General features: G+C 38.3%; 1 pseudogene; it reads left to right on the top strand.

Annotated features, from left to right (window-relative positions):
* Positions 1-6,581: 6,581 nt before the first annotated feature.
* LOC127184812 (uncharacterized) lies at positions 6,582-10,739 on the top strand (annotated as a pseudogene).
* Positions 10,740-14,340: the final 3,601 nt, after the last annotated feature.

Raw genomic sequence — 14,340 nt, 5'->3', positions numbered from 1 at the left:
AGTAAAAGCAACAGAGTCATCCAGGGCTGGAACTAGGAGGATGCAGGATATCAGTGTCCATCGTGCTGGGTGGAATGATTCCTGTCAGATCTAATCCGTCTTGTTACTATTTTCAGAAAACATAATTTCCCACAGGTATTATACAGTTCTAACATTATAATTGTATGAAGTGTGTGGTATGCCCAGAACAATTAAAGCTAGTTTTCTCGTCATTGTATGGGTCAATGTAAAGCATTAACAAATCTTCCTTCTTGCCTTACTAGTAATAGCCTCTACTAGTTAGTCACAGAGAATCTGTGGTCAAGATGTGGCCTCTCTATGCCTATACATTTATACCTCTGCCAGTCTCAGAACTATTCCCATGTAGTGGGATTAGGAATATAAATTACCTGCTTGTTCTATAGTTTGAGATCTGTACATCTCAATTGAAAACGCATTTGTAAAACACCTTTTTGGAAGCTATAAACAATAGGTGAAATTGATAGTTTGGTCTCCTGCATATGAAGAGGGCTGGGAAGGTGCCTGAAGTCTCCCATGATAGAAGCTGTCAACATGTCTATGTAACCCGAGTATGAATTTAACACAGACCTGTAGCATTATCCTGGATGGCAAGGCTGCCGAATTTAAGAGCCATCTGTACTTTACCAGGTCAAGAAGCTTGAAGGCTGGACATGTCCACAGCTCTTGTGCAGATTGAACCTCCAGTGACTAGGCACAGAGAGCAAGCCTGTATGTGAGCAATGACATCCACAGGCAGGTTAGGCTTTAAGACCAGTGCCCCATTCTGGTTGTAGCAGCTGTGAGACTGGTGTCTCCTTTTGGGTGTATCTGAAACAAGTCCCTGGCAGAGCTGGCTCAGGTTGGACCCCAGCAGGAAGGGGCATGCACACCTCTATTTTTCTCAGGGGTACTGGCTAAGGCATGGAGTATACATTTTATAATAGAGCCTGACAGGAAGGCTCCTTTCAGGATTTAAAGATTTTACTGTTCTTTGATGGCACTTAGGACACATCCTCAGCCTTTTAATTAAAATGGCAATGAAACCAGTCTTGTGTATCTTAAGACTATTTAAATAGACAACTTTGTTTATAGTCTATCTCTGAAGTTGCAACATTAAAAATGCAAGTACAGTCCAAAAACACAGTCCATAAAAGAGAACAGAACAGTTTTTGTATAACCAATAATATCACTTTTAGAATTTTAGGCTAAACATCATTTAAGGCAATGATTGAAAATCTAATATTGTAAACAAGTGAATGCTAATATAGTAGACCATTATAGAATAACTTAAAAAACCATATCAAACCCGTTAGCCAGGAAGCCTGTAGTTGGATCCAGGTTAGTTGGTGACAGGAGAAATAGCATTTATTTACTTGTCTAGGAATTAGGAAAAGTATAGCTTAGAATCAAACATTTGGATCAGGATAAAAACATAGTCAATAAACAATTACACGATTTTTTTTTGTCAAAAGGCAGGTGTAATAAACAGCAAAGCAGGGCTGATAGGCTGAGCATGAATTGTCGGCATACCTGCAATGAGAAAGGTGTGGGACCAGAGCATGTGGTGTTTCCCTTAACAAAGATGGTGGCTAACCACCCAGTCTTCCTTAGAGAAGGTAGTCACATGGTCACCCATAACAAAGATGGTGATGAGTCACGTGGCCATCAGGGAGAAAGGCAGGCAAATTTGAAAAAATGTTAGCAGGGTGTGAGCGGTGGAGCAAGGTACCTTAGAAGGCTGTGTAGTGCCTCTGCCACCCGGGAAGTACAGCTGAGGCGATGGCTACAGGATCCTCGATAACCCTTTTCTGACCATGTACTGGCCCGGGTGGGAGAGAGTGGCAGCAACTGTGGCAGTGCAGCGGAACAAATGCAATCGATGTAGTGGAACAAAAGTAGCCAGAGGCACAGAGCCATGAAGAGCACAGCAGAGATTAGTTCTATGGGCCAATTAGCCAGTGTGTGAGGAGGCCAGAATTGGGATTTAGGAGTGGATCTGTAAGCGGGCAGGTGAGCGGGTCCATCATGGAAAGAGTGGGTTTTGTTGGGTAATCTGGTAAGGATCACCCATTATCACCACCAGAAGGGCCTGCCCCATATTGGGTGCCAAATGGAAAAAGATGAGCAGCAGAAGTTATAGGCAAATGGTGGTACTGTACAGAGGGATGAAATCACACCATGCAATAGATCCACTTAAGAGGTTTAATAAGGAGATACAGGAACTGTCTTTGGAGACACACATATGGGGGGAGGGAGAGAGACAGAGGGGGGGAGGGAGAGAGGAGAGACAGGGAGGTAAAAAGAGATAGAGATAAAGAGGTAGAGAGATCTAGAGAAGTGGAGAGAGAGAGAGGGACATGGAGGGTCTGTTCTTTTTTTTTGCGAGGGGGTCTGTTCTTTTATATGGCCCTGGGCAGGGCCATGGCCCCATGGCAGGTAAGCAGTGACATCACAGGTAGGCAGACTATGGCAGAATCCTAACAATTTTGATTTGTAATTTCCCGATGGCTAAGGAGTAATCATTTCTTTAACAGCTTTTTGGCCATTAGATATTCCTTTGTCAAGAAATCTGTTTAGATCTGTGTCCCATTTTCAAGTTGTGTTATTTAGTTTGTTGACATTCAGTTTTTGAGTTCTTTATATATTTTGGATTAGGGCTTGTGTTGGACGTATGGTTTGTAAAGATCTTTTCCATAGTGTAGGCTGCCATTTTGTCCTATTGTGCCACAGCCTCATATGCCCACAGCTGGGATTGAAATGAAAAACATTTGTTTATAATATTGCTGTGTTGTTTTAAAACTTTTTTTTATTTATTCACATTGCCATTCACTTTCTGTAAACAATGAAATCAGTCTACTGGGATGCAGAATTTTCTGTACACCTCTTTTATCAGCTTAATCTCAAATTTGAAATGAAGTGAACCATGACTGCTAGATAATCTTTCCACATCTTTCTGTCTGTGGCCTGCTGGAAATGTTATGCCTTAGAGAGACTTGATTGTATTTGACTTCCTGAGGGTATTCATTCCTGTCAAATAGGAAATGAAAGCAGAATATTCCACTATCTCCATATAAGCCACCAATGAAGACAAATCTCTGTCTCTAGCAATATCATTTCCATTGGCCAAACTGGCAGCTACTACTAAAGTTTAGAGAGAAGAAAAGATAATCTTAGACAAGCTATCCCATCATTTTGCTACACTCAGTATTGTAATCTGTAAAGAAAAGGGAATTGCTCATCTCTCCAAACAATCCAAAATATGGGCCTCAGTGCCTGTCTCACTCAGTGCATAGAAAACATACAAGGTATTTCATTTGATCCAAATCATTTGAATCATTCAGTAGCCCTTCTCATGAAACTTCTTTGATTATCAATTGCTCTATATCTTGATTAAATTCCATTTCCAACATTATTTTATACAAGTCCCACAAGTTCATCAGGGTTTGGCTGTAAATTTCCACTTGCAAGAGACTGTGTTTGAACTTGTGGTAATATTCTAACCTTGGAAGTTGAATTTTGCACTGCAATGTCAATTGTAAGACTCACACTTCTTGCTTGTTTGCTTGTTTTATACTTCAGCTGAAAAAGATGTAGAATGAGTCTTTGTAAAACAATCATACTCAAACTCCACTGAGCACAGAAGATCAGACTTTAGGAAATGTTTTGCTAGTGAACAAGATGGAGCTGATGACAGGGTCTATAATCCTGGAAGAATTCTGGACATGTTTGTGAGAGAATATTTGGGCTAAGATAGTGGAGGTGGAAAGATTTCAAGAATCCCTTTGCCAAACATGGGTGGCATCATGCCATGGACAGTCATCTGAGACTCTATGTAAAGAAGGAACTTAGGAGACCACGTTCAAATCTCTCTGCTTCCTAAGGGAAAGTACAGAGTGACCACAAACCTCATTCTTCCTACATCATTCCTTATTGGCTGTTACTGTACCCTCAAGTTGTGAGCCAAGCATATAAAATAACCAGTCTTTTTTCATTTGAATATGTTAGGTATTTGTCAAAGCAATCAGAGAAGTAAGCAATACAGAAAATTGGTCATTGGGTGTGTTACTGTTACTGTGATAAACCTGTTCCTGTGCTTCTTAGGCTTTTAGAATTGATTATTGGTGGAACTCTGGAAGCAATTGGAGCCACATTCCAGGAAAGCACTTAAATGCTGTAAAAACAGTTAAAGTATCCATTTGGTGGGGAATGTATAATGCTATAAAGATAAGAAAAATGAAGAGTTGGGGGCTGCTGATGAGGATTCAGAGAGGATCAAGGAATCTAAGTAAAAGTGAGACAGTGGCCATTCAAGTTCTATGCTGGCAAAGAGCTGGCTGAATTATGTGTGTGTCCAAAAAATACAAATAATCCTAAACTTAAATATGTAGACCAATTTGTTTAGTGAAGGAAATTTCAAAGTAGGGTTGACATCAGGCTGTGGCTTACGAAATGCTCAACATTCTGAATCAAGTCTATAGTGAAAAGAAAAATTGAACCTAGAAACCCAAAGTCACTTGAAAACTGAAAGCTCAGCAATGGACCATGCTGAAGGAATCCCTTTCACCTAGGAATCATCGACCTAGGGAAGTGCCTCCCTACAGTCTTCACATAGATTTTGCCATCAAGAAACTTACAAGGAACTCATTACCCATACTGACATTTACTCCAAGATTCATAGATGTTTTTCAGATTTGTATTGCCTATGTTCCTCCTCCCATAAAGCCAAATGACCAACGATCATTATCATTTTCTTTATTTTTCAACAAAATCTTAAATGTTCCATATAGTGCATCATCAAATCCCTTGTCCTTCACTATTGGTGAATCAGAGTAATCAAATTCATTTGTCTGTTTATGTTTGTAAAATAGCTCACACCATTGCCTTATAGTTCTCTCTCACTTTCTCTGGTAGGTTTCAGTCCTTGGAGATGTGTTCAGTAATTATAGGTGTGGCAAATTGGAAAGCCTATTAGAGATACCCAAAAAATCCTACTTATAATTTTGTTATTCTAGAGCACCTTCTACATCAAAAGGTTTATTTTTCAGGGTTCTTCAATGGATCAGAATTTGTAAGTAAGTAAGTATGTATGTATGAATGCAGGCATGCATGCACGTATGTTTTATCAATCTACCATCTATCTATCTGTTATCTACCTATCTATTATCTATCAATCATGTATCTATCTTATGCATCTATCACATATTTTCATCTATATATCTTTTATCTATTTTTTCTCCATCATGTATCTTTCATCTATCTGTCTCTCAGTCTGTTTTTTTATCCATCCATACATCCACTCACCCTCTCTCCCTTCCTTCCATCCTCTCTCTTTCAGCAGGTGACTTATTAGAGTGACTTGTCATGTCTCATCCAGAAAATTCGGTGATGTTTGTCTACCAAAAGAACATCAAAGAGTGCAGTAGTTTTTTTTAATATGAACAGGACTGCATGTCTCAGCTGAGCTTCAGAATATTCCAGAATCAAAACGTAAGCTTCAATGTCAGTGAAGTAATGGACTTGATAGTGAGAGTGAGAGCAAACAGACAAAAATAACAAGAAGTCATTTATGTAGGCTGCCAGCACAATGTGTGGTACAGATTAAAGTTAGGTCTTCTAATCTCAAATAATCTCTATTAAAGACATACCTCCTTATATCAAATATTGAATGAGAAGTGAGTCTCTGTACTTTGACAGATTTAATAAAGGAAAAAATCCCTCATAAGTTTATCCAGTAATTATAGTTTTAATTAATTTCAGATATGGACAACCAAGAATAGTCTTCAAAGAGTCCTAACAAGTTACCTAGGCTACTTGATGCATGACTTGATAACAAAATAATTTCAAAAGCTTCATTCTGGCATTTCATGTGTGCCCATTGGAACCTAGTCATTGCTCATGATGCACTGTCTAGCTCTAGTAGTAATGGAAACATAAGAATGTATACAGTAACTTACTTCTCTTAAGGTTGGCAGCTGCTAATATTTGGACTTCCTAGAAGAGAGATGAAAAGGTAAGGATTTTATATTTTCAATGTGGTTTTCATTAATCACTACCACTATCCTAGGATAGAGAATGCCAAAGAAGTCCTATGAAATACATTTGAGGCAACTTTTGGACACTCCTTCCATTTGAGTATATCCTGCTGAACATCATTAGTGCCACAAAGCCATACGTGTGCAAATTAAAGCTCCAGGGTCTGCATTGACCACATATCTGTGTAACTCACTGAAATTTTACTTGTGAATTAGCAACTCTGTGTTATCACCCTTTGTATAAAATGTGGCTAATAATTGTGTGTGGGGGGAATAATGGAAGATCCTAATATCCTCAAGTATTTAAAGTAGACTCAAAAGAAGCAAATCATGAGCTATGAATTCAAAGGTTTATGGGAGCCCAACAGTCAGCAAGGCTTTATGTTTTGAGTACGAACGTGTTCCTAACAGAATTTCTTTCACTCAGGGCATTCAGGTGTTCTTGTTTCGCGTGCTCTCTCTCTCTCTCTCTCTCTCTCTCTCTCTCTCTCTCTCTCTCTCTCTCTCTCTCTCTCTCTCTGATAAGTATTTCCAGTTATTTAAAAGAAGATGGATGATACTGGCATCCTACAAATGGATCATGTCACCCTCTACACTAAAAGGTAAAACCTTAAAATATGACACATGAAGTTTTCTACTTGATTATTTAAAAAATTGTATCTCTCTTTGGAGTTCAAACAAGGGAAGCACCATATCCTGCCAAACTAGGTCATTTATCTGACACAAAGTCATTCCCCATTTTACTTTTATTTCTGCTTCAAAACATACTGGCTCAGAACTGCCATGGGAGGACAGGGCACCCAAGCCACCATCAGCTGCAAACTCATCTTGTTGATGCAGTTTCCAAAGTACTACATCTACTGCCTTTACTGTTTTAGGTAGCACCTTCCACAGAAAACTCTGGAACATTGTGTAGCTGCTAGGTAATACCTGCTGTCAAGGAGATTCCTTTAGTAGCCCCCCTCAACTTTCTGCATGTGCAATGGCAATGGTATTATGCACATCCTGGAATATCTTAAGGTTTTGCCTCTTTCCTGTCTACTAAATGAATTATCATGACCTCTCAGCAAGATTTCTTTTTCATTTTCCTTATTGCTACACTCAAAGATCTGAATTGACAGATGATCCAAATAAATTGCTTCATACTATTAATGTGAAGTGTAAGTATTGTGTCAAAGATGACACTTTTTCACCAAAATACCTTAGCATACTTTATATATTGGCACCCAAATGAAGTCAATTTTATCAAGGTGCAATATTGAATGAAGAGCAGATACAAAATGCACATATCCATGATTCTTCATCTTCTACATACATGTTATAATTCTGTGGTCTTGTTCTGTGAGCTTAGCACCTCACACATAGTAGGCAATCATCATTCTACCACCAAGTTATATCTTTATCCATTAACAAAAATGTTTAAGTTTGTGTTCCTGATGGTTTTAATTATGAGCCATTACAGAAAAAAATTCTGTAGAAATTAACACTATTTAGGAAATTTGAAAGTAATTATAATGATGGCTTCTTCATTGCACTTGGTCATCTTACCATTCACTTTTTGTGCATGCTTGTACCAATATATTTTTAGATATATAAAGAAGTGAGGTATGTTTCTGTTTTATGTAAGTGGTCATACTGTGTACATTAGTTGTCCTTTTGATTCTTTCTTTTAAAGGGTTATGTAGGTATCAAAGCATTCTTCCAAGTCTTTCTGCTTTGGAAAGGTCCAGGGTAGGATTTGGTATAAGATGCAGAATCCCTGTTCACTTTATCTCTTGGGTCAGCTAGCTGATGGCTCAGGCCATCAGAAAAAGGAGAGGGAGGCCAGGAATCTTTCTGTAGTGACTGGTTTTGCTGTGGCTAAGGAGTAAAAGTTAAACCAATCATATTTATTTGTAGTCAGATCTGTAAATGCAGCTTCTGTTAAAAAACAAAACAAAACAACAAAACAAACCTATAGGACGCTGTAAAAGGAGGCTCTTTGATCTGTAGATAAGCCTTTTTGCAGAAATCTCCAGTATGCTAAAATATACCTGTTTGTTTGAGAGGGCTGAAGGGGAGCCCTGAGTCTTTTAACTTCTTCTGAATCTATAGGGGAATAAGAAATAAGAGCGAGATAGAAAATAAACCTCTTTCACACAGAGTGATGGGAAAGAGAGAGAGAGAGAGAGAGAGAGAGAGAGAGAGAGAGAGAGAGAGAGAGAGAGAGAGAGAGGTGCATGAAGTTAAAAATCTTAACTTCAAAACCATTTATTGTATGGTTCTAGGTGTTTATGTGCCTGAGACAAAGCTTCCTATGTCACAAAATGAATTAACTCATAGTCAAAAGGCAATGACTCACAAAATCATGATTTCTAAAATATATCAGGCTCCTTTTTTCATTAAAACTAAACATTTCTTATTTATGTATTCATTAAATAAATCATAGTAAGTTGAGAATGAGAAAGGTTACAAGGCCTAAAGGTTAACAGGATCTAAAAATCAAAAGAATGTATGTGTTTTCAACTAGGAATGACCTAGCTACACATTTCCCAGATTTGGCTTAGTTTATAGTGAGTTCATGATAGTAATTTAGTCTTTAGCTCTAAGGAACAAAGTAAATTTACAATGACAGTGAATAATGCCATAAGTGACATGGTGTAATGAATTAGAATAGAGCAGTTTGTATATTTTGACATTAATGTTTGTAGTTAATTTATACATTTATATTTACTCCCATTATATTTTGGGTTCCTGGGAAGTTTAAACCAACTAGTCTATATTTATGGTGTATATCAGGATTCATGATAACATTTGAAATGAAGGCTTATCTGAGGCCATAAATTTTTTTATTAATTTAAAAAATATTTTACATATATATTTATATTATTACACATATAAACAATAAACTACCTACAGCAAGAAGAACCACGAAACTATCAGTAATACAGATAGTTAATTTTTACAATTAAGCTGAGGTGTTTAGGGCTTAAGATGTTTTCAGGTCTAGATAGACGTTTTAAGTTGATAATGATGAGATGATAGACATTGATTTACATTCAGAGTTTTAGACTCACCAAGATGAGAAAGATGTTTTAGTTAAGGCTACCAAATACAAATAGCCAAAACACTATGAGCCCACAAATCTTTAGAAGATCTAAGACAATTTAACTATTTAAATTGTTTGAATCAAAGCAGGAATTTCATAATCAGGAATTAATTCATCTGAACATCTGTACATCTTCAATAAGATCCCATACGAAGTTTTTTCTATTAGAGTGGGTAAATACCCAGAAAGCGACTGTTCACACCAATGCCAGGTTTTAGAGAGATGCAGCAGTGCACAAATGATAGGGTTGATAGATGTTGAAGGCAATTCTGGGGTGCACCATGGTACAGATCTGGAAAAATACTGTGTCCCTTCCAGAGAGCTCCCATGCCTACTCAACTTCCCTAAATCAAGAGCTCTTGACATCATGTCAGAGACTGGAAGCAATTCTGGGGATGCATCATGGCACAGACCTTACAAAAAACCATATTCTATCCAGAAAGCTGATATGCCTACTCAACTCCTTTAACAGAATGACTCCTGGCAGTGTTCTAGTAAGGATCATGCAATAATCCACTAAAATAATTTGAACATTTCTCTTTGTGGAATACTCACTGAAATAATTCATAATTGTTCTGTTTTCAAAATGAGGAAGCAATAAGCATAATTTTCAATGATACTGTAATATCTTATTTTACCATTAACTCCAAGGATAGAAATTCCTAGTCAACAAATAGGAACACTGCAGTATTTGAAAGATTCTAGGAAATTGTTTTTCAAAGCACCTTACAATTTGGAATCCTGCCACAGTTATATATCTCAAGGCTTCTTATACACACCTAACTGTTGTGTAGAACCCTAATGTGTGTAGAGACCACTTAAATAATATGATGAGACAGTGGGGACAAGTGTGAGAACTTAGTATTCTGTAACTATTCCTCATTCTTTTTTCCACCCTTCATTTGTGTTCCTGTTTTGATACTGTATTTTTTCTATTTTATCTCCAGCTTTGCTGGGGTGAAAGAGTGGATCTTCAGACTGACTGGCCTCCTTTTCAGTCTCTTATCTTTGGGGTTTGGATCAATCCTTGCAAGCAGCAGATACTGGTGCCTGTGGGAATTCAACAATAAGGCTGTTCAACTTGTGTACATTGGGCTCTGGGAAGCTTACTACCATCGGGAGCTTAACATCTCTGGTACTGTGAACAGAATTCTGGAGCACAGCCCTGTCAACCCCATCTGGACCATTTCACCTGAATTTCGATGTGCACAAACTTGGATATGACGTGCAATGCTGATAAAACCTGTTGTTGTTATTTTTTGCTCAGTAGCTATTAAGGTCACCATTGTCAAAGCCTCAGTCCCTGAGATTTAATTGTTTTGCTACAAGTGTTCTGCTTTAATTCTGTTTCTCAGTAGCTTTTGTACCATTACTTATGTGGCCTGGAACCATGTAGTAGATCTCTATGGCAAAACCACCCTTGACTTTCTACACAACAATCCAGTTAACAAAGTAGACCTGATAAAGAAGCACAATCCTCATGTGTTCCCAATAGGGTATTGACAACTACCCTGTCACTCCTTGGTGTAATTATGTTCCTCTTTGAGATCAGGTCATTGAAAGTACAGAGTAACTTGAATGTCCAGCATGCTGCCAAACAGGCTGATCAAAACTCCTGAAATGAGAGTGGTTTTGTGTGAAAAATTGTGACAAGAGATTCCATGGCCAAATTTCTATACCGACATGGTAACTCTTGTAGTTATCTACTCATTTAAAATAAAATACCTTTGATTATGAGGCTGTGTTTCAAATTCATATCTTGCTGGACTGGTTTATAGTGTTTCTTTTTTAAACGCATTCACATCCCAAACTTTGCATGGCCAGCACAGTGTGCTTAGATTGTGCCAATTCCCTATGAAAAGCAAAAATGCTGGTGAAATGAAAATGACATACGTCAAAGGACCAAGCCTAAGGTGTGAGATTTGTTATTAAATTCAACAACAACATGCAGGAATGTAATCATGTATCAGGTTGGATACATTTAAGCCCTATTGTGTCTTGAAGGTAGAGCAGTACTTCAAACCCTGGCATTCCTGAAAGTTCTTCTGCTTACTCAGGGGCACAAAAGGTAACTATGCACTGCGGATGCTTATAAACTCTGAAGACATATTACCTAGTGAAAAAATGGTAATATGAAATGCACGGCATTCCTCTTGTGCTCTGATGCACAAAAATGGTCACGGTTGAAACAACTGAGTAGGCGTAGGCATGCATGTGGTGTGGGGGAAACTGTCTGAGGGTTAGCAGAGCTTACTGCTTATAGCAAAGCTCCATATAATGCCCTGGATCCACTCAGTCCATAATAGAAAACAGGCGGTCCTATTGAAACAATGAAATACCCTTTCCAAAATACAGAGGTGGTGGAGGGAGATGGCATCTGGAATTCAGTGTCTATGTTTCTGGGGAAAGTTTCTTGATTTTTATTTCTTCTTAGTGTGTAACTGGGAAATAGTGTTTTCTTAATGGTCACCTTAACCACTTGAGCAAGTAACTACATCCAGTGTTCCATTAAGAAGCAATATTTCTCTCTCCCCACATCCTCGCCAGCATGTGGTGTCGCTTGAATTTTTGATCTTAGCCATTCTGATGGGTGTAAGATGGAATCTCAGAGTTGTTTTGATTTGCATTTCCCTGATGACTAAGGAGGTTGAGCATTTCTTTAAGTGTTTCTCAGCCATTTGATACTCCTCTGTTGAGAATTCTCTGTTTAGTTCCAAGCCCCATTTCTCAAATGGGTTATTCGGTTTGGTGGTGTTTAATTTCTTGAGTTCTTTATATATTTTGGATATTAGACCTTTGTCAGATGTAGGGTTGGTGAAGATTTTTTCCCAGTCTGTAGGCTGTCGCTTTGTTCTCTTGACAGTGTCTCCTGCCTTACAGAAGCTTCTAGCTTCCTCAAGACCCAGCTATTCCACTCCTTGGAATATACCCAGAAGATGCTCCAGCACACAACAAGAAAATTTGCTCAACCATGTTCATAGCAGCCTTATTCATAATAGCCAGAACATGGAAACAGCCTAAGTGTCCCTCAGTAGAAGAGTGGATAAAGAAACTGTGGTACATATACACTATGGAATACTACTCAGCTATTAAAAACAAGGAATTCCCGAAATTTGTGGATAAATGGATTGAGCTAGAAATGATCATAATGAGTGAGTTAACCCAGAAGCAGAAAGAATCAAATGGTATATACTCACTTATATCTGCATACTAGCCCAAGGGGCATGTCCCACGAAAGCCTTCACTTACCAGGAAACTGGGACAGAGGGGAAGGCATCCTATTGGGACTCTAAATGAGAGACGCATGGGAGAACAGCAAAATAAAAGGATCCAGAGGGTCCTAGAAATCTACAAGTAGAACAATATGATAGGCAGATTTGGGCCCAGGGGTCCCGCTCAAACTAAGGCACCAGCCAAGGACAATACAGGAGGTAAACTTTAAACCCCTTCCCAGATCTAGCCAATGGTCAGAATATTCTCCACAGTTGAGTGGAGAGTGTGATACGACTTTCTCACATACTCTGGTGCCTCACATTTGACCATGTCCCCTGGAGGGGGAGACCTGGTGGCACTCAGAGGAAGGACAGCAAGTAGCCAAGAAGAGACTTGATACCCTATGAGAATATATAGGGGGACGTAATCCCCCTCAGGAACAGTCATAGGGGAGGGGAATAATGGGAAAATGGGGGGGGAGGAATGGGAGGATACAAGGGATGGGATAAACATTGAGATGTAACAAGAATAAATTAATAAAAAAAAAAAAAAAAAAAAAAAAACAAAGTATAGATATGAGAATTTAAAAAAAAAAAAAAAAAAAAAAGAAGCAATATTTCCCAGCTTTTGCAATAAAGTGTTGGATGAATTCTTACTGGAAGAAAAAGATAAAGCATCACATAAGAAACCTAAGGAGGAAAATGAGTGACCTAACTGAGGATGCCATGAAAGCCAGAGGAACACTGGTAAAAGTTGTTGCTGCATACAAAACACTGGGTTTTAAATAAAATTTAATGCCGAATCACAATCTTATGCTCAATGTGAAGCCAGGCCTGAACTGTCATCCCAACACATCATGAGGAAGATGAATCATGACTGAAAAAAATTAAACTATTGAGGTCAGGAACATATGAGTCTGTTTATCCCAACCCCTTATAATGAGTAGAGACAATACTTCAGTTTTATAGACACAACTGATTGGAAAAAGGGAGCAGAATATTTACTTCTTTAAAAAGTCTTTTTGAAGGTGAGGTCCTGCCCATATTTTTTCACATAACTTCTCCTTTTGCCAGAACATCCCATTTTGATCCCTTGGGATGGATGGTGTTACTCCAAGACACAGCATTCCCAGGGAAAATTATTGCCCTCTATGCAGGGATATGTCTTGGTTTAAAAAAAAATCTATTTTTTTTAAATAGACTGTCACTTCTAGCTTAGGACAATGCCGGTAAACAGAAACATACTTTTAAGGGTCTGTAACAGAACACTGTAAAGCGGAGAGGGTATAATATGTATGCTATTATTACATTATTCTTACCTGACGTCTTTTAGTCATACATGGAGATCCAGGAAAGTTTTATGGACTTTGTGAGATGAACATGCCTTCACGCCTTTGTAATGTGCAACTCATGTAACCCAAATGGGGAAAGATGCAGGTTATCTAAACATCATGTTCCCACATTTTCTTATGCTCTAATTGCTACTTCACAACAGAAATAACCTTTAATTCAAAGTAGTGGAAACATCAAGTCAGTAGGCTTATAGCAATGTAGGGAAATGTCTGCCTTAGAGTAGATGCACTATCAGATAGTATCCCTCACTCTTGGGTTAGTGAATATTGGTGACTTAAAATTTCATTCTCCTAAAGTTTTCAGTGAATACTCACAAGTGCATTAGTGTGGATGCAGATGTGGGCAATGAGTGTCTGCTTTGGCAACGAAAGACAGGCCAAAGTCCTTTGCCTCTACACTGCTTCAAAGTGTCAACATCTAGGAAGGACTAAATCCTTACAACGGTTTGTAGCATTCTTATCATAGCCATGACTGTCTTCCTGATTACTTTGGTTTCCATTCTTCAGCAGGATGAGCTTCTGGATATGTGTAATGCTGCAGGTACATTTACTCTGGTGGATGCTGGTCTTCAACTTTCATTATACACTTGTGTTATGTACTTGATTCACTGTTCTAATAAAGTACTTGACATAAGAAACTCATGGAAGGATAGTTT

The sequence above is a fragment of the Acomys russatus genome, chromosome X (assembly GCF_903995435.1).
Source record: "Acomys russatus chromosome X, mAcoRus1.1, whole genome shotgun sequence".
Taxonomy (NCBI): Eukaryota; Metazoa; Chordata; class Mammalia; order Rodentia; family Muridae; genus Acomys; species Acomys russatus.
This window is presented reverse-complemented; position numbering and strand designations above follow the sequence as displayed.